The 19,404-nt window shown below is 42.6% G+C and overlaps 1 protein-coding gene across 4 annotated transcripts in view; it reads left to right on the top strand.

Moving 5' to 3' along the window:
• zbtb34 (zinc finger and BTB domain containing 34) overlaps positions 1–19,404 on the top strand; it is a 31,923-nt gene that overhangs the window by 8,828 nt on the left and 3,691 nt on the right. Inside the window, exon 1 of one of the 4 annotated variants that reach the window (XM_069888030.1) lies at positions 13,477–13,524. The exons of the other annotated variants lie outside the window; for them this stretch is intronic. The gene's annotated coding sequence lies outside the window, so the exon portion shown is untranslated. Of the gene's footprint in view, positions 1–13,476; positions 13,525–19,404 lie in introns of those variants that run through there. 4 annotated transcript variants of the gene reach the window in all.

Genomic DNA, 19,404 nt, shown 5'->3' with positions numbered 1-19,404 from the left:
CTCTACTTTCTATAGACCCATGACTGTATGGCTAGGCACTATTCAAATGTCATGTAAAAATTTTTCCCATAGAATAACCCATAGAATTCTTCTGAATTATCCTCTTTTCTTGCATATGGAAATAAGATGGAACTGTTGCAAATGATCTGTCAAGTAGCAATGTGATGAGGTTAATTATAAAAGTGAAAGTGTGAACGTATTACAAATGAAGTTCTTTGTCAGCAGTGTGATGTAGCGTTGTGAAAATTGGGTTTTGTGGCAAATTTTAATTTGTTAATTGTAGTTGTAAAGAACATTGTATAATTTATATCTTTAGAATGTTCCAAAGCACTAAAGAGCCAGGGAAATACTTTTGCTATCTAGAACTACAAAACAGCCAATTTGTGCACACTGAACCTTTAAAAAAAACCCAATAATTTCATATCCAAGTGCCTGGTCTGCTGATCTGAAGCTACGTTCTAATTCCACTGCAGAAGTTGGGGGATTTCAATTTAGTTACTGGGTAAATTAATTTAGAATAAAAATGGCATTGGCAGCTGTGAAACTATCAGATTACTGTGGTAAAGGAAGTCTATCATTACATGGTCTGGGCTGCACCACATCCATGGTTTGATTTTTAATGTTTTTTGAAATGAGCTTAAAAGTGCAAGAAACTACATTTCCTGGAGTTTTGCGGCATTAAATATAATGAATGTAAATAATTATATTGAACGAATCTATACATGTATTACGTTTGTAATACAGTCTCGACAGAGATCTGACCATCTTTTCTCATCAATTTTAATATTTAGGTCTGCCTCCCATTTTTATCTAGATTTATGAACTCCCTGTTTAGTAGTGCCAGCTTGTAATAAAAACTACATCGTAGAAATAAATTTCTTAGTATTACCTCTCCTAATGAGAATTCCAACTCACTACAAGCTGGTAATAACATTGTTGAATTTTTATCTTTCATACTTTGAATATGGCTACAACTTAGTTGTGGTAAGTTAGTTTCAGAATCCATGTTAAAGTTGTCATTGGGGTCTATAAAATAAACCCAGAGTGCAGAACTGTATATTTTTCCATTAGAGGTTGTGAGAGAAGTTTGAAGCCTTTGATAGTTCCACTGGTTAAAGAACAAGCAGATTGAGGTTTTCTCTTTGTGGGAATGTTTTCTGTTTAGACTTAGAACTTGCAAACATAGTTACTGTAAATCAGGTAAGATTTTTTAAAAACTAGAGGACATGGGTAAAGGGTGGAAGGGGAAAGGCTGAAAGGGAGGATGAGAGAAATTTTCAGACATAGAGTGGTGGGACTGGACGAGCTGACAACTGAATGCAGGCTCAATTTTGACAAGAAAAATTTGGACAGGTAAATGGATATCAGGGTTATGGAGGGATACAGATCTGGTACAGGTCAGTGGGAATAGGCAGACGAGAAGGGTGGAAGGCCCTGTTCTGTGCTGTAGTGTTCTCTCGTTCCCTCTGGCCTATCATAATAGAATTTGTGCAGCTTAGTTTTATCCTTTTTTAAGGAATGGTCTAGATGGGTAAAGTATCTAACACTTGAATGTGAGCCCAGGGTTTAAATAAAAAACTGGAATCGATGATCTTGTTGAAAGTGCAGTTATTTCTACTTCAAAGGATACATTATCCTAAGTCTGGATAGAGAACATTTTCTGTACCTGTGCACAGTTATCTTTTGCGTTTTTTCTAAGATAGAGCAGCAGAAAAGCAGCGTAATGTCTAAGTGCAAGTGGATAAAACCGAAGACTTAGGAGTTTGGTCTAAACCGTTCTTGAGAGGTGCAAAAAGAAATTGTAGGGTGGATCTGCAAAGCGGTGAGCTGTCCAGACCCTTTGGTCCAAGGCCTCACAAGCTGCTCTTGCAACTGATTCCGACATAGCATCTTCCACTGGAGTTGAGTTTTTGCAATCAAAACTAATGGACTCTGGTTATGATGTGATTTTAGCAGTTAATTAAGTCATGCTTATCAAGCTTGCCAGCTGTCTAGATGTTCTGATACTTAAAAATACTCAAAGCGAAAAATTCTGTATTTTCTTTTATACTTTAAAATAACTGTTAAATGCATTCAACTTGATTAAAATAGAGCTTTGTTTATTCTTGTCCTCCTCTGACATTGGTGGGCTCAAAGGACTTGTGCCAGGTTAAAGCAGAGGTTCAGTGGATAGAACCCCCAGCTTGAATGTCGAGAAGTCAGAAGCTTGTTCTGCTTTGTTGGACTCCACAAAGAGACTATTGGTGAGGTGTAGTTGTCGAGTCAGCCTGTCTCCATTCAGGAGGCCCAAACATCAGAATTACACAAACAGAAACCGAGAGTTCTTAGCTGAACCATTAACTCTTATTCAGAAAATCTGAACCAATAATAGGAGTATAATTTCAATATGAAAATAAATGTTTTTAATTTGTTTAAATATTCTCCATTTTCTATGTAGTATTGCATTCAGTATGTTTTTATGAAAGTGTAGCATTGCATTTTATTTTTGTGTTACATGCACTGAAATAATTTTAATGATTTCATTTTGATCTACCAGAAATTAACTTCAGGGAGTGGAAACATTTTCCTGTTGAACTTTCACTGGCCCTCCTGAGAGGCATTGTTCACTGGGGTGGAGGAGGGAGGGGGGGGGTAAATGAAAAGTATCAAGCTCTGCACTTTATCACTTTAATGTACAAAGATCCTCAGAATGCCTTTTCACTGAGAAATTTGGTGATAATTAAACCCAATCTAGTTTATTTCGTTCCTGATTTTTAAAAAAATTGTCATTTAGATAATTCTCACTATCTAAAGATGTTGTGCAGGAAATTCATATTCTACGAATGAACAGTTTAATGTGTTCTATGTGTAAATTTTAAAAAAATTAATTTAGACATACAGCACAATAACAGGCCCGTGAGCCGTGCCGCTGAATTACACCCAATTGATCTGCGCTCTTGGTACCTTTTGAACGGTGTGAGGAAACTAGAGCACCCAGAGAAAACCCAAGCAAATATGCAAAGAACGTACAAACTCCTTGCAGACAGCGCCGGACTTGAACACCATTTGTTGGCACTGTAACAGCATTGCGCTAACTGTGCTGCTCCATATTCTTGTGTATGAATTCTTGCATGTGTGTTCTCCATGCAAGTGGAGAATGAGTGAGGGGCATTCAAATATTCCAATGTATTAGGAGAAAGCAAACCAGTGAAACACATTCTTGTTGATTATCCACTAGTAGCAGTTCCAGGGTTGTGGTAGGGTCAGTTTGAAAGCAGTGTATTCTATAAATGCTTAATTTTGGCAGTGGACCAGTGAACCTTGCATTCCAAACCTACAAGAAAATATTTCAACAGTAGTGACTTCCAGCTGGGCTGATTCATTCAGGCTAAGATAGATTCCATGCAGGGGGAGAGTAGTGGAAAATATGTACTCTGTCACACTGTATAACTGAGCTGTTGAATAAGAGCACTTCCAATCTCAGTCCTCATTTGAGTTTTCTAATCCCAGTTTATGTGATTCAGGAATACTACAACAGAGTTTGGTGGCTCAGTATTAGGAAGGAAAAAAGATGGAAGTTTGAATGCTTGTTTGCCTGTGCACCCCTTCTGAACTTTCATTTACCAAGGAGAGAATGAAGGCAGGATTGAGTCCAACTTCCTTTGTTTAATAGACCTTTAATGCCTGGTGTTGTTTAGAATGGCCATTTATCTGAAATATTGCTTTGGGTAATCCACGAATCAATAATTTTAGAGTAGTGTGGAAGTGCTGTAAGGAGGTGGGGATAAATTGATAAAGGACATGGCAAACATGCTGGATTCAACCAAATATTCACAACCATTTCTGTGTTGTGTACACCATAGTCAACATTCCCACCTCTTTCCCCCAATGCACATTCCCAGTAAATTTTCAACCTGAATCTTTTTATGTATTTGTAAAATAAAACTAGAGATATGCAGTAGGTTTTAACTTGCTTGTTGTGTAATTTCACAGCAAGGCAATATTGTGAAAATAGTATTCAGGAGAGGTGTACAGGTCAGAGCAGTTCACATTCACGTGACTAAGGATTGCATTCATCTCATGCTACATTGCAGACATTACACGTGCTGCTACATAATTTCTATTCTAGGTTTACAGGTCATAAAGCATAACATTCAACTGTAGCAGCTATTTGTGCTTGGGATTTGAGTGCATGAGCAAGCTAGGTTCTAGTTGTAAAGGCCACAGATAAAAGATATTCTCTTTATGACTGATACTTTGAATTTACTTCAACCATTATGTAAAAATGACTACAATAGTGGCTTTGTACATTTAAGTGAAAAATGCCCCATAGTTGCCTGGAATGTAGGGCATGAATTGTAATAGTCTGTTCACATTTGTAGTCTTAAGACTTGCAGCTAAGGAGGATGAATAGTAAATGTAGTTTAATATTCACACTATTTTGTTGTGATGTTCATCTGTCACATTTCCATGCCACCTTAAGGGGGTGGGCAGAGGGATAGACTTGTATAGTTGCATTGAAAGTCACCAAGAAAAACTTCCTCCTTTCCCTGTCTTTAAATTAAAGTAATTTTAGTAAAAATTATAACAAAGGTGCAAAATCATGAAGGAAGAGGCAGAGGAGATGGTCATTTGGCTAATAATCTTGCTTGGGCCAGTACTTTGAAAGAACTGACCCATTTAGTTTTCTCCATTCTTCCATGATATCCCAAATGCATAATCTTTTAAACTCAAAGTTCAGATTTATTGTCAGAGTGCATACACACCATCACATTCAACCCTGAGATTCTTTTTTCCTGCACACCAGGCAGAATTTCTATTGGTAGTGTAAACTGAACTCAAGAAAAAGATATACAAAAGAGAGAAATGTAAACAAAGAAGGAAATGTAAACAAACTGAACACATCGAGAAATAAATATTCAGTAATAAATAATGTGCAAACTAAGAGTCCTTAAATGAGTGTCTGATGGAATTTGTTGTTGAGTCTGATAGTGGAAGGGTAGCAGCTGTTCGTAAACCTGGTGATACAAGCCTTTTGGCACCAATATGTATTTCCTGATGGCAGTAGCAAGAACAGAGCTTGTCCTGAGTGATGTAGATCCTTGATTATTGCTGCTGCCCTCTGATGGCAGTGTTCCATATACCTGTAGATTCTTTTGATAGTGGAGACTTTGCCTGTGATGTCCTAGGCTGTGTCCATTACCATTTTGCAAGGCTTTCCGCTCAGAGATATTGGTGATGCAGCTGGTGAGCACACTTTCCACTCTACATCTGTAGAAGTTTGCAAGGTTTTTGAAATCATACTGAACCTCTGTAAACTCCTGAAGAAGTAGAGGCGCTGATGTTCTTTCTTCACAATGTCAGTAATATGTTGGGTTCAGGAAAGGTCCTCTGAGATAGTGACTCCCAGGAATTCAAATGTGCTCACCCTCACCACCTCTGATTTCCCCCAATGGTCACTGAACTGCAGACCTCTGGTTTTCCCTTCCTGAAGCCTAGAATCAACTCCTTGGTTTTTGGGACATTAAGTGCAAGGTTGTTGTTAGTATACCATTGAGTCAAATTTTCAATCTCTTCTATGCTGACTCGTCACTCCTTTTTATACAGCCTATTACTGTGGAATCGTCAGCAAATTTGTAAATTGAGTTGTTGTACTGAGCCATGCTGCTGTCGATGTAAAGTGAGTAGAGCAGAGGGCTAAGTGCACAACCCTATTGTGCTCTGGTGATGGAGATTGTAGAGGAGATGTTCTTGCCAATTCGCATTGATTGGGGTCGGGTCTGAAGGTGAGAAAGTACAGGATCTACGAAATTTTTAATCATATGCATATTTTACAAACCAGGCTCTTTCCCCACATGTTATATGCGTGTGTGCTATATGAGAATATTTTTACATGTTGAAAGAACGCAAGCGTGACAATTTATACCAGGTGTGGGAATATAATGGCGGCATTGAAAGAACACGCACAATTTATAGCAGTCGTGGGAAAGACATGCCAGCAATTTATAGCAAGTATGGGAATGTCATAGCCAGCATGAGAACGTAATAGTGGCAGTGAAAGAACACGCATGATTTATAGCGAGCATGGGAAAGACACAATTTATTGCAAGCATGGGACTGCCATAGCCAGCATGAGAATGTAATGGTGGCAATGAAAGAACATGAACAATTTATAGTGGGTGTGGGAAATTTTGATTTTGGGAATATCTCTTTGCACTGAATGCCATGAATGAACACTTCCTTCAGTACTGTCTCCGCTCCATCCTCAACATTCATTGGAATGACTTCATCACCAACATTGAAGTACTCGAGCTGGCAGAGTCCGCAAGCATCGAATCCATGCTGCTGAAGACCCCAACTGCGCTGGGTGGGTCACGTCTCCAGAATGGAGGACCATTGCCTTCCCAAGATCGTGTTCTATGGTGACCTCTCCACTGGCCACCGAAACAGAGGTGCACCAAAGAAGAGATACAAGGACTGCTTAAAGAAATCTCTTGGTGCCTGCCCCATTGACCACCGCCAGTGGGCTGATCTCGCCTCCAACCGTGCATCTTGGCGCCTCACAGTTTGGCGGGCAGCAACCTCCTTTGAAGAAGACCGCAGAGCCCACCTCACTGACAAAAGACAAAGGAGGAAAAACCCAACACCCAACCCCAACCCACCAATTTTCCCTTGCAACCACTGCAACCGTGCCTGCCTGTCCCGCATCAGACTTGTCAGTCACCAACGAGCCTGCAGCAGACGAGGACATACCCCTCCATAAATCTTCGTCTGCGAAGCCAAGCCAAATAAAGAAGAATGCCATGGTATACCTATAAACAGGACATTCTGGCTAGGGCACTGCACCATATAAATGTTAATTGCCCAAACCCATCCCTGAGGGAGGAGAGTAACATATCAAGTGTCTCTGCTTTGAGACACAATAGAATTAAAAATGTCCTTAACTCTATTTAATTGATTCCTCTCCAAAGCTTGTTAATGTGTTGCAGCAGGATATCATCTTTATAATGGGCAATTGACACCTCTGGGAGAAGTTTTGCATGTTAATTGTGGAAAATTAACTATGGCAGATACAGGTATGTGTTTTGGTCTCATGTCCCATTTAAATGCAAATTGATTTTGTTGGTCAGAATTTAGAATACTTTCTTTCTTTGGCTTGGCTTCGCGGACGAAGATTTATGGAGGGGGTAAATGTCCACGTCAGCTGCAGGCTCGTTTGTGGCTGACAAGTCCGATGCGGGACAGGCAGACACGGTTGCAGCGGTTGCAGGGGAAAATTGGTTGGTTGGGGTTGGGTGTTGGGTTTTTCCTCCTTTGCCTTTTGTCAGTGAGGTGGGCTCTGCAGTCTTCTTCAAAGGAGGTTGCTGCCCCCCAAACTGTGAGGCGCTATCAGCCCACTGGCGGTGGTCAATGTGGCAGGCACCAAGATATTTCTTTAGGCAGTCCTTGTACCTTTTCTTTGGTGCACCTCTGTCACGGTGGCCAGTGGAGAGCGTGATATATGCGTGTGTGCATTATACAAAAATATTTTTACACAATTTATGATTTTCTGCACGTTATATGAGTGAAAATACGGTAATTATACAGTGGGATATTGAGGCCCAAGTCTTGGAGTTTGCTGGGATTTGAGGGGATGATGGTGTTGAATGCCGAATTGTAGTCAGTAAAGTGCATTCTGATGTATGCATCTTGCTGTCCAGGTGTTCCAGGGTTTTGTTTGGAGCCAGTGAGATGACATCTGCCTGTCGCTGCAGTAGGCAAATTGGAACTGATCCATGTCGCCGCTCAGCCAGGAGTTGATCTGCTTTAGCACCAGCCTTTCAAAACACTTCATCACTGTGGATGTGAGGGCTACTGGTCAGTAGTCATTCAGGCAAACAAATTCATCCAGGTGGTTAATTTCACATCTGTATGAAGTGGGGCAGGAAATCCTCTTTTCTCTTGTAATTCTGAAATTTATTTTAAGTCTGCATTCATTGCATGCCATTTGATTTCTGTTCTGTTAAGTTTAATGTCAAAGAATTGAAACGTTCTGGGTAATTTAAAGTTACTAATTGAATTGCTTCAATAAACTCTTGCAGGTGCAAATAAAAATGGAAAAGCAGTGCAATGGGTGAGACTGTTTCACAGCATTTTGTAGCCCAAAGCATTGTTGCTGAATTTTCCCTCCTTGCTCTGCAAGCTTCTCGTGCAAAACATCACTCCTTTGCATGCCTTGAATTGCAACAGGAGTTCTTTGGGTTAGCAAAAAGATTTAAAAATTAAAATGAGACCCCACACCTTTGAAAGGCTATGAATAGATAAAATATAAAAAAAATAGTGAAAAATAGAAAGTAAAATCAGAAAAAAGTAAATATTTTAGAAACAATAAGTTGTCTTGAGTGTTTTGAAAAATATTCCACTGTATATTGATCTTGGGACAGCTTTATGAAGTTAGTTCCTGAATTTATGTGATCATTTTTACAGTTTAACAGGTTTGTTTTTAAATAAGACAGTGACTAACTAGTAGAGAAAAAGGACACAGACTGAGTATTTACTTGGCTTCGGGTTTTCACCGTGAAAGATAAATGGGTACTAGAAGATTCAAGAGTAAAACCAGAAGCAATGAAAGAAAGTAGGTTAAAGTTGTAGACTGCAGGCTTGGAATGATGAATGTTTATGAAGATTTTTCACCATCTCCCCATATGTTTATTGAAATGGAAGTCAGATAACAGGTAACACCTCTGTACAAAAATGGATAATTACAGACTTGTTCAGTCTAACAAATATTTTATTAACTTCTAGGGGCCAAAATGTGAACCAAATTCACAGCTAGAAATAGGAGTTAATCAAGGACACCTGTCACAAAGTTGTAAACCGAAGTTGCATTCATGTATACCAGAGCTCTTCACAGATGTAACTGGTATCCACAAAATGAAGTAACAGTCTCAAAATATGATTTGATTGGTAGAATAAACTAGGTTTTAAAGAGATTCTGGTGAGAAGAGAAAGTTTGGTTTAAAATGAAGGAAGGGGTTAGTTGATGAATGATACCTGGATTGGTAATAATACAAGCAGTGATGCCAGTTCTCCCATCCAAGGTTAGTATTAGAGCTCCTATTTTCACAATTGAATGTTTTCTTTGGAATGAAATTCTACCAATGTTTTCAGACAGTGGAAAACTGTTTCAGAAAGTAAAAATAAGTGATTCAGGATTGACAAAAATAAGTTGGGAGCTTGGGAACAAATGCAAGAAAAACATTTATTGCAAGAAAAAGATGAAAAGTTTGGGAGGAAGGGGGGGGGGATAAATAGACTAAATTGTAAAGACGACGAAGAGAAACTTGGGGATAAGGCTTCAGAATCTTGAAAAGGAGCAGGAGTGGGTGAAGCTGGTTTTAATTCTTTTTTTTAATCAATGGAGCAATGGAATACAAAACCTGTGGGCGTAATAGTTTTGTAGGTGAAGTTCCAGTTTTAGTTGCCCTACTTTAAGAAGGATGTCAAGCCCACGGAGATGATACTTTTATGTGAAAACGCAAGAAAAATAGGACTTGTTTTTTTTAAAAAAAAGCTGAGGTGCTCAAAACTGAGAAATTATTTCCACTCATCAAATTGGCAATGTGGTTGACTTTTTGATATGATCATCAACAGAGGGAACTTGGAGAAAATCTCCTGTGCAAACTGTTAGGAAATGAAACACAATAATGTTCACTGAATTTTTAATAAGTTTTAATTCAGTTTCTACACTTTCTTTTAAAAAAAGTAAGGAAGTTTAGGAAAAGGAAAATTGGTTTGAATGCAGAAATTATCAAAGGACAGGTATGACCAGACTGAATGACTTCAACACGTGCAGTGAACATTTAATCTTCGGAAACAACATTAAAGACTTCTTTAAAGGCTTGGATTTACTTGGAATTTATTACTTTTTAAAAAAAAAAGCATGGCTGAATGCCATATTAAAACCCAGACTTGACACCACTTCAATGGTTTTCATTGAACCCCAGAAATGTTATGTTTAAAGGGTAGCACATGAAAAAACACATTATTGCACCAATATGAAGTGCATGGACTTAGTCTTTTATTTTTAGTTTCTTGTTGCAACTGATTTCTGTAAAATAAATCCTTTATCCCCAAGTTTTGTTTTTGTTTTATGTAACAGGTGCATTTATCTTCACGCCATTGTTAAGCTGATTGTCAGTTTGTAATTATGCATAAAGCCATTTAAAAGATTATAGCTTTACTTGACCAACAATTTGTTTCATTATGAACATTTTCTATCACTAATTCCTCGAGATGAAATATTAAAAGTACAGATAATAGATGCAGTGACTTTTGATCCATATGCACAGTAGTTTTTTTGTTTGTAATTTCAAGACATTTTCAACATTTCCTGGATGTACCATTGAATAGTTGATCTTTGAGATAGTGCCAGGATTTGCACAGTCTGATTTAGTGCAGGGTAGCTGAGCCAGGTCTAACACAATGTACAGATCTCTCATGCTAATTGTATTTGAAGTGTACATCAATATGTCATTTAAAAAGAAAAGAGCATTTAAGTGCACATTTGATGCTTTTGCATTTTAGGTGCAGAAATACTTTTGTGAGTGTTGTGATCCCAAGTTTCCTTTTTCCTCTTCTTTAGGAGTTCAAAGCTTATATCTGGATAAATGAAGATTTTTTGCCCTTTATACTCCAGTGGTTTGTTGCCCTCTCTTACTTTTTCCATTGTCTTCTCCAGTACCTTTTCTCTTGTAGTATATCTTAGGAATTTTACTACAATAGATCTTGGTTTTTGTTGTGGTTGTGGTTTAGGGGCCAATGCTCTATGTGCCCTTTCTATTTCCATTTCTTGCTGTAGTTCTGGACATCCTAGGGCCTTAGGGATCCATTCTTTTATAAACTCCCTCATATTCTTGCCTTCTTCATCTTCCTTAAGGCCCATTATCTTTATGTTATTTCTTCTGTTATAATTTTCCATTATATCTATTTTTTGGGCTAGTAATTCTTGTGTCTCTTTAGTTTTTTTATTAGATTCCTCCAATTTCTTTTTTAAGTCTTCTACCTCCATTTCTGCTGCTATTGCCCGTTCTTCCATCTTGTCCATTTTTTTCCCCATTTCTGTTAAGGTCATATCCATTTTATTTATTTTCTTTTCTGTGTTGTTTATTCTTCTTCTTAAATCATTGAATTCCTGTGTTTGCCATTCTTTAAATGACTCCATGTATCCTCTAACAAGAGCAAGTATATCCTTTACCTTGCCTTTCCCTTTATCTATTTCACTGTATTCTTCCTCTTCTTCTTTCTCTGGGTTGGCCATCTGTTGTTTCTTTGATGCCCTTTCCTCCTCTTCTTTCTTGTTTCCATTGTCTTCTGTGGTCTCTTCTTGCTGCAGGTGTTCTGCAGCTGTCGTTGCCGGCTGTGGAGATCGACTCCCCAGCTGGTCCCCCCTCCCGTCGGTGTGTTTTTTTTCATGCGCATCGCGCATGCGCGGTTGCGCACTTTTACTCGGCTCTGTGAGCCATTGTTGTAGTTCTTTTTCTACCGACCTGAGGTAGTGGGGTCCTCTCTCCACAGCGGGCCTCTTCGGACAGGTAAGGCCTTCACCTTTTTCCTCCGTTGTCTTCTCTTCCTCTCTTCTTTCCGTTGATTTTGATTTTTCTCCTTTTGTCTCCATCTTCTTTCCACCTTTATACTCACTTTTCTTTAACTTGTATTTCTGTGCCTTTGTATTTTCTCTTGTTTTTCCCGACTTTTCTGGAGAGGGCTGGAGTTCTCCGTCCGGCTACTACTCCATCACGTGACTCCTTCCCAAGTTTCCTTTTTCCAAGATGTTCCCTGCACTGTGTCTTCTGGCATCTTAGAACATTCATAGAAATTTAAAATAATGCTGGAAGTATTCAACAAATTAATTACCAACTTTGAGAGAGAGAGAGTGTGTCTTAAACTGTTGACCCACTTTCTCTACCTATTGGTAGCAAGCTAAGTTTGTGGGTTTTATCACAGCGGAATCTGCTGTCTTCATCCAACTTCCATGCAGTTTTCACCAGTGGCCAGTGCAGGTAACAACGCAAGGCTTGGTTAATTTTAATTTCCATCCGCTCCAGCTCAAAGGAGTGAAGGCTAATTATAGGGCACTCATTCAGTAAATACTGGGAATTAAGTGAGGTCTTGTTGATCTCTGGCCAAGTAGAATACTGAGCGAGGCTGGTGAGCTATGTGGCTTCTACTGTGCCATTAATATGGATTTCGGTTTTGCTTAGTTTCCCATTTATTGAATCATAATTGTAACAAGTTTAGAATAGAATCAGTGAGGCAAAAAGAATTGCTTACTCAGAAGGCCAGGTCAAGTTGCAAAATAACTTGTGACCAATTACAGTACAACTCAAATGATCCAAAATGGTCGGGACTGGACCTATTTTAGATGACTGAATTTTTTGGATAACTGGTTATTTTTTAAAAACAGCTCAGTAGCAACAGCAAATCACTTTATCGATGTTTAAACAACAACAAGCAACAAGGGAAGGCTTTTTAAGCATTAAAATAATGTTTAATTCTCATCAGCAAATGCTGGCTGCCACCGATCTCCAACACCTCCCCAATGTTGCTGAACATCGAGACCTCCCAACCGCCACCACTGATCCCTGACATGTTCCCATCGCTACCACTGATTCCCCAGGGCCGGTTGAATGCTCAATGGCAAGTCAGCAGGCTCCTGTCTTCCCATGGGTTTGTTCTGGCAGGGGTTATTCTGGCAGCTTTGCGTCGTGGTTCTCAATCTTGGAGCCCGAGCCTTTTCCTCCCCCCCCACCAACCACCGCTGACCATCACCTGACACTTCCTCACTGAGGTCCCTGCTCCTGCCCAGTGGGCAGGACCTCAGGATTATGCCAGGTCAAGGGATTCTTCTGACCGCTTGTGGCTGGGAGCCAGTGGCACGCAGTTTGAGAGGGAGATTTGGAGAGAATCTCCAAATAAGGGAAGGTAAAGAAGAAATTGAAAGAGAAAGGGGAGGGAGTGACCTGAAACGAGGATAATTGTCGTTCTAATTTCATGTCAGTGAATTTTTTTTTCAACCTGTGAGGTCAGTTCTGCTCTGAACAAATTTCAGATAACTGAGGATTTCTGATAGTTTCAAATATCTGTAGTGCTGGACACAGCCAAGAAAGACTCAGCCACCACATTGAAAGTGGTTAATGACTGTTTTATTCAAATTTACCTCGTGCTTTGTGACATCATAATCGCTGCCCCAGGCACGCGCTGGGCAGGTGGCGAGGCAGGGAGAAACCCTGACAGCGCCATCTTCCCATGGCGTTACATGCGGGGCTGGTTTGCCATGCAAGTGTGCGCCGCCACACAACCCCCCCCCCCCCCCCCAGAACCAGCTACGCTTCCCGCCGCTTGGGCGGGCAGCCCCGGCATTTGGGCATGGCTGTCTGTCTGCACCAGCCATGATAGGTCTAAGTGCACCACCTTCAAACAGTCCATGGTGAAAAGTTTGTCTTTACCTCCTGTGTCCAAAGTGAAAGTCCTGCCGGACCGCTGGAGGGCCTTGTATGGACCTTGGTACGGGTGTTGTAAAGGTGCCATATGTGGGCCGTGCCAAACAAATACAAATTCCGCTGAATCCAGCTCTTTGGGACAATATGTCGGCCGGACACCATGATGCGAGGGAGTCGGGGGGGGGGGGGGGGGGGAGCTAGCGAGGATAGCTTCTTAGGAAGGTCTGCCAAAAGGTTTGCGTACTCGGAAGTGAGTTGGGCTGCGGGCAAAGAACTCACCAGGCAGCAAGAGCGGTGCGCCGTAGACCAGTTCCACAGAAGACGCCTGTAAGTCTTCCTTGGGTGCTGTTCTGATGACGAGGCGGACCCAGGGCAATTCGTCTGCCCAGCCTGGGCCGGTGAGGCGAGTCATGAGGGCGGATTTCATATGACAATGAAACCTCTCCATCAAACCATTTGCTTGCGGGTGGTAGGCTGTGGTGGTGGTGGAGTTTAACCCCCAGGAGGTTCGCCAGCTGAGCCTAGAGCGCGGAGGTGAACTGGGCGCCCCTGTCACTGGTGATGTGCGCCAGGACTCCAAACCTAGCGATCCAATGACTGACTAGGTTCCTGGCGCACGTCACTGCAGAAGCTTCTTTGATGGGAACAGCCTCTGGCCATCTCGTGGTCCGATCGACTATTGTGAGAAGGTGGCGCGCTTCTCTGGACACTGGCAGGGGGCCTACGATGTCAACGTGGATGTGCTGAAATCTCTGCACCACCAGGTCGAATTGCAGGATTGGGGCCTGCATATGCAGGTGGACCTTAGAGGCCTGGCACCTGGTGCAGTTCCTCACCATCTCGGCCACCTTTTTGAGCCCATGTCACACAAACTGCTCTGCCACCATTTACACCAAAGTCTTCACCGAGGGGTGGGCTAGGTCATGGACTAAGCTGAAAACCCTCGACCTCCACTGCGGTGGGACTACCGGGTGTGTCAAGCCGGTGGAGACGTCGTTGAGCAGCATGTCCGGGCTGTTGAGCAATTGAATGTCCTGGAGCTCGAGGCCAGAGATGGCAGTCTGGAGAGCCTGCATCTCTGTGTCCAGCTTCTGGGCCTGTGCCAACTGTGTGTAGTTGAGAGTGTTGATCGCCAGACAAGAGAGCGAATCCGCCACGATGTTGTCTTTGCATGCCCTGTGCCGGATGTCGGTAGTGAACTCCGACTCGTAGGAGAGGTGGCATTGCTGGTGAGCTGACCACGGATCTTTGGCTGTTGTGAGTGCCTGTGTTAGGGGCTTGTGGTCCGTGAACACCGTGAAGGGCCTGCCCTCCAGAAAGTATCGAAAGTGCCAGATGGCCAGGTACAGCGCCAGGAGCTCCCGGTCGAAAGCGCTGTTCTTGGGCTCGGTGGAAGGCCATCGGGTGCCACTGTCCGTTGAGCCACTGCTCGAGTACACCCCCTACTGCCGTGGCTGAGGCATCCACCGAGAGCATCGTGTATGCCTCCAGGCGTGGGTGCACCAATAGAGTTGTGTTGGCAAGGGCCTCCTTTGTTATGGCAAAAGTGATCTCTGCCTTCTCCGACCAGGTCAGTACTTTCCCCTGTCACATGGTGTGGGCAGCGCCGGGGATGAACCGATGATAAAAATTCACCATCCTCACAAACTCCTGCAGGCCCTTGAGGGTGGTTGGTTTGGGGAACCGCTGGATGGCCACAACCTTTTCCGGTGCCGGGGCAGCACCTGCTGCCGAGATGGTGTGCCCCAGGAATCGCAGCGTCTGCTTGCCTAACTGGCACTTGGCCACGTTGATCGTGAGGCCAAACTCCGCCAGTCGGACAAACAGGGTACGGAGGTGGGCCTTGTGGTCTTCGCAGTTGTTGCTGGTGATAGATAAACACAAAAGTCCAAATCCCTACCCACTACATCCATGAGGCACTGAAAAGTCTGGGCCGCATTCTTGAGGCCGATAGCCATTCGCAGGAATTCAAAGAGGAAATGTGATGGTCACCATCTTACCGATATCCTCGGGGTGAACTGGGATCTGATGATACCCCCACACTAGATTGACCTTGGAGAAAACTTGTGCGCTGTGGAGATTGGCTGAGAAGTCTTGAATGTGTGGAACCGGATACCTGTCCGGTGTGGTTGTGTCATTCAAACACCGGTAATTGCCCCCGGAGGATTTGGGGACCATGTGGAGAGGGGATGCCCAGGTGCTGTCCGAGCGACAGACGATCCCCAACTCCTGCAGCTGGGGAAACCTCCTTTGCCAGCTGCTGCTTCTCTGGCAGAAGTCATCTGGGCTTGGCGTGCAACAGCAGGCCCTGTGTGGAAATATGGTAGTGTACCCCATGCTGGGGTAAGGTGGTGCTGAATCGTGGTTGAAGGATGGCAGGAAACTCATGGAGTATGTTTGAATACTCATCCCTGGAAGTGACAATGGTGGCTATCTCGGCCCTGCAGGCGTTCGTGGTGTCCAGGCGCACCGAATGGAAGGTGTGAGCGATGACCAGCCTCTTGCCCTTCATGTCGACTAACAGTCCGTGTGCCCTCAGGAAGTCGGCCCTTAACAATGCAGTACCCACTGAGGCTAACGTGAACTTCCATTAGAATTTCTCTTTCCCGATCTGGATCTGCGTCCTGCGGGTACCAAAGGTCTTAATGGCGAAACCATTGGCTGCCCGCAGGGTGGGATCACGAGATCGGGTGCATGTTTCGAGGGCGGTGGGGGGCAGGATGCTCAGCTCCGCTCCTCTGTCCACCAGGAAACATCGGCCAATGGACTTGTCGGTAACGTGAAGGAGGCTGTCCACAAGGCCAGCTGGTTTCACCATCAACTGTGGCTGGCCGGGTCATTTCCCCTGGTAGTCAAACGGTTGTCGGCACTTACGAGCTTGCGCTCCCCAGCGTTGATGGTAAAAGCACCAGGTGGAATGGTGCTCCTTCGGTTTGTGCTTGGGGGAGTGTTACGGCTGTCTGGCTCTTGGTTGTGCAACCTGACTGAAGGCTGCTTCATTCTCCCTCTTGGTGTGCTAGAGGGTATCCGCTCGGGCTGCGACTCAGTGTGGATCCGTGAAGACGTCATCCGCCAGGAGTAGTTGGATGTCCCCGGGCATCTGCTGGAGGAAGATCTGACTGAATAGGAAACAAGGTTTGTGATCCTCCACCAGCGCCAGCATCTCGTCCATTAGGGTCGATGGTGTGCGGTCCCCAAGCCCATCGAGGTGCAGGAGCCTGGAGGCACGCTGCTGAGGGGAGAGCCCGAAAGTGCCAAGGAGCAGGTTCTTGAGGGCAGGATATTTACCTTCGGCCGGTGGGTTGTGTATTAGATCGTCCACCCTGGCTGCCGTTTCTTCGTCCAGCATGCTCACGACGTGGTAGAACATCGTGGCGTCTGCCGAAATGTTCCTCAGTTGAAACTGCACCTCCGCCTGCCCGAACCACGTATGCGGGCGATGGGTCCAGAAGGGGGGCAGTTTGATGGCAATGGCGTTGATCTCTGCTGATCCATGCTCTTGAGAACAGAGAGGCATCTGGGCTCAACGGGGTCACCAATGTAGAGCTGGTCATTGGGTCGTTAATGACTGTTTTATTCAAATTCAGCGCGGGCCCTTTTAAGGGCAGCATGAGCTCAGTCACCTCGTGCATTGTGACGTCATAATCGCTGCCCCAGGCGCGCGCTGGGCAGGAGACTTGAGGCAGGGAGAAACCCTGACAGCGCCATCTTCCCATGGCTGCCCCACCACGTGGCGTTACACACGGGGCCGGTTCGCCATGAGAGAGTGCGCTGCCACATATCCTCATTTATCTGAAAATTTTTGGAGGCAAACAGCTGTCACTTCCAAAAAAAATTTGGATAAATGAGGATTTTGGATAATCAGAGTTGTAATGTATTAACTGATTTCCATTTTAAAGTGAAAGAAGAAAAAAAAACAGTTGTGATTAGGTGTAGAAAATTCAGGTAACTTCAAGGGAAATAACTGATGAAGTTCATCTGTTTTGTTTCTCACTTAAGTAAAACAATGTGTACCCAGTAATAAATTCTGTTTTAACTTGCATTTGTGAATGTGGAAATTGGTGCTCTAACTTACTTCAAATATTTTGCACTACCCCAATTCTCTACAGAGTTGATTAATCCCAGCCAACTCTGCAATTTAGTTCTCTTGAGAGGACTAAATCTTAAGAAGAGTCATACTTGCTTGGTTGCATTTCATCAAGAATGATATTGCAGCGAGTGAGGGGTGTGGAGGGTAGATGTTTACATTTCATTTGTATGTGTGTACTGTCTTAAATTGGATCCCTTTTGCTTGACACAGGTTTATTATACATTTATTATCTAGTTTTTGATCACTTTGACCTTTAGGCCATTGCCATTGTTTCTCCAGTTGACTTGTGACAAGGGTGATTTTTAAAAATGTGCCACAAATTAATCCTGTTGGAAAAGTGACCTCAAAGGTCTGTAAAATGCATAAAAGCAATAATTGGAAAACTTTTCTTCTAAGATTGGTGCTTTTACCTTGGGAATATACATAGTCAGAACTGAAATTATTGCACTTAATTTAGAAGAGCTACCTGCTAGGCACTTTTAAATTGATTTGAGATTGCTCAGTTCTGTTTCGTTGGAATTCTGACTGATTGGTGCAGCATGTTTATTTGATGTCTGTCGATGCTAAATTCTGGTAACCAGACACCCTGCAAAGGTCACCCACCATGCTTCCTAAATATATTGACTTTACAATTCATCGCAATGACTTTTGAATATTTTGAACTTGCAAGAGTTAGAAAATGCAGAATATTTTCTTGCTTTTGAATTATGTGCAGGCTTAAAATAGTGCTGCCTTGGTACTTAAAATTCCCCTAAGGCTCTGACACCTCGTGTTAGATTTTAGGCATGCTGAATACGCCTCATGGTGTGATACTAATAGAAAACATGCCATAGAGTTCATTTTGTGTTGAGCTTTCTGGTGCCATGTGAATGCTCACATGAATTAATCATTCAATTTTAGACATGTTCATTGCATGGGATTAATAGCCAAAAGCTGTGCATATGGATGGCTTTCTTTGCCAACCACTCAGCCATCTAGTATAGCAAGAAAAATAATTTGCCTATATTTGATTTGAAGTTTGTTTCAACATTTTAAAAGCAGAAGAAAGAGCATCTTTTTCAGCCTTGTGCAAGAGCTAGTAGAAAAGATGTTCCTAATGCTAAAGCAACTATACTTTGCCTTATACTCGATAATCTAAGGAGTATCAGTGATTTGTGGGATAGTGCTAAACTTTATGTCATACACAGAACTAATTTTGTGGCTTTTGCAAATATTGACTTGTCACTATTCACAATTGTTTAATTTGTAGGAAATATGTAAAACAAAATTGGCTTTTGAAAATAGAGGCCTCTAAGTAGCATGGTTTAAAATAAATTTCTGGTCACTGTGCTTGGGCAGAACCCATCACTTAACTGCCCTTCAAGCTTCTGAGGGCTCTGAGGTGTGCACTTCCTCCTTGCACTAACCGTTACTGTCAAGTGCATTTTATTGGGAATCTAACCCAGCAACAAGAATGCCATGTTTGAAGCTCAGCAGTTACTTGCATCGAAAAAAAGGCATACCGCAAAGTGCAAAAATAAATCATTGCTTTTACAGAGTAAAATAATGTTTTGGGTAAAATAATTGAATAGAAATCCACAGAATTGAGAATTACTCTAGAAATTGAGCTCCACACACAACAATTTGTTGTTTAAGGGCTAGAGTTCTTTCAATAATTATGGCTTAGTATTTTGTTCATATCTCAATCAATGTTAAACTGTATTTTATTGTTTCAAATGAGAAAATTGGACAGAAGCAAGCTTGCCAGAGGGAACAGCCTGCGCCTATCTATTCCAAACTAAATATCCCAGACAGGGTGGTCCTGCTGCAAGTCCATATGTGCTAAGTGACAGCAGCATGTCTGCCCGTCCACTC

This window comes from Narcine bancroftii, chromosome 1 (genome assembly GCF_036971445.1).
Source record: "Narcine bancroftii isolate sNarBan1 chromosome 1, sNarBan1.hap1, whole genome shotgun sequence".
Classification (NCBI taxonomy): Eukaryota; Metazoa; Chordata; class Chondrichthyes; order Torpediniformes; family Narcinidae; genus Narcine; species Narcine bancroftii.
This window is presented reverse-complemented; position numbering and strand designations above follow the sequence as displayed.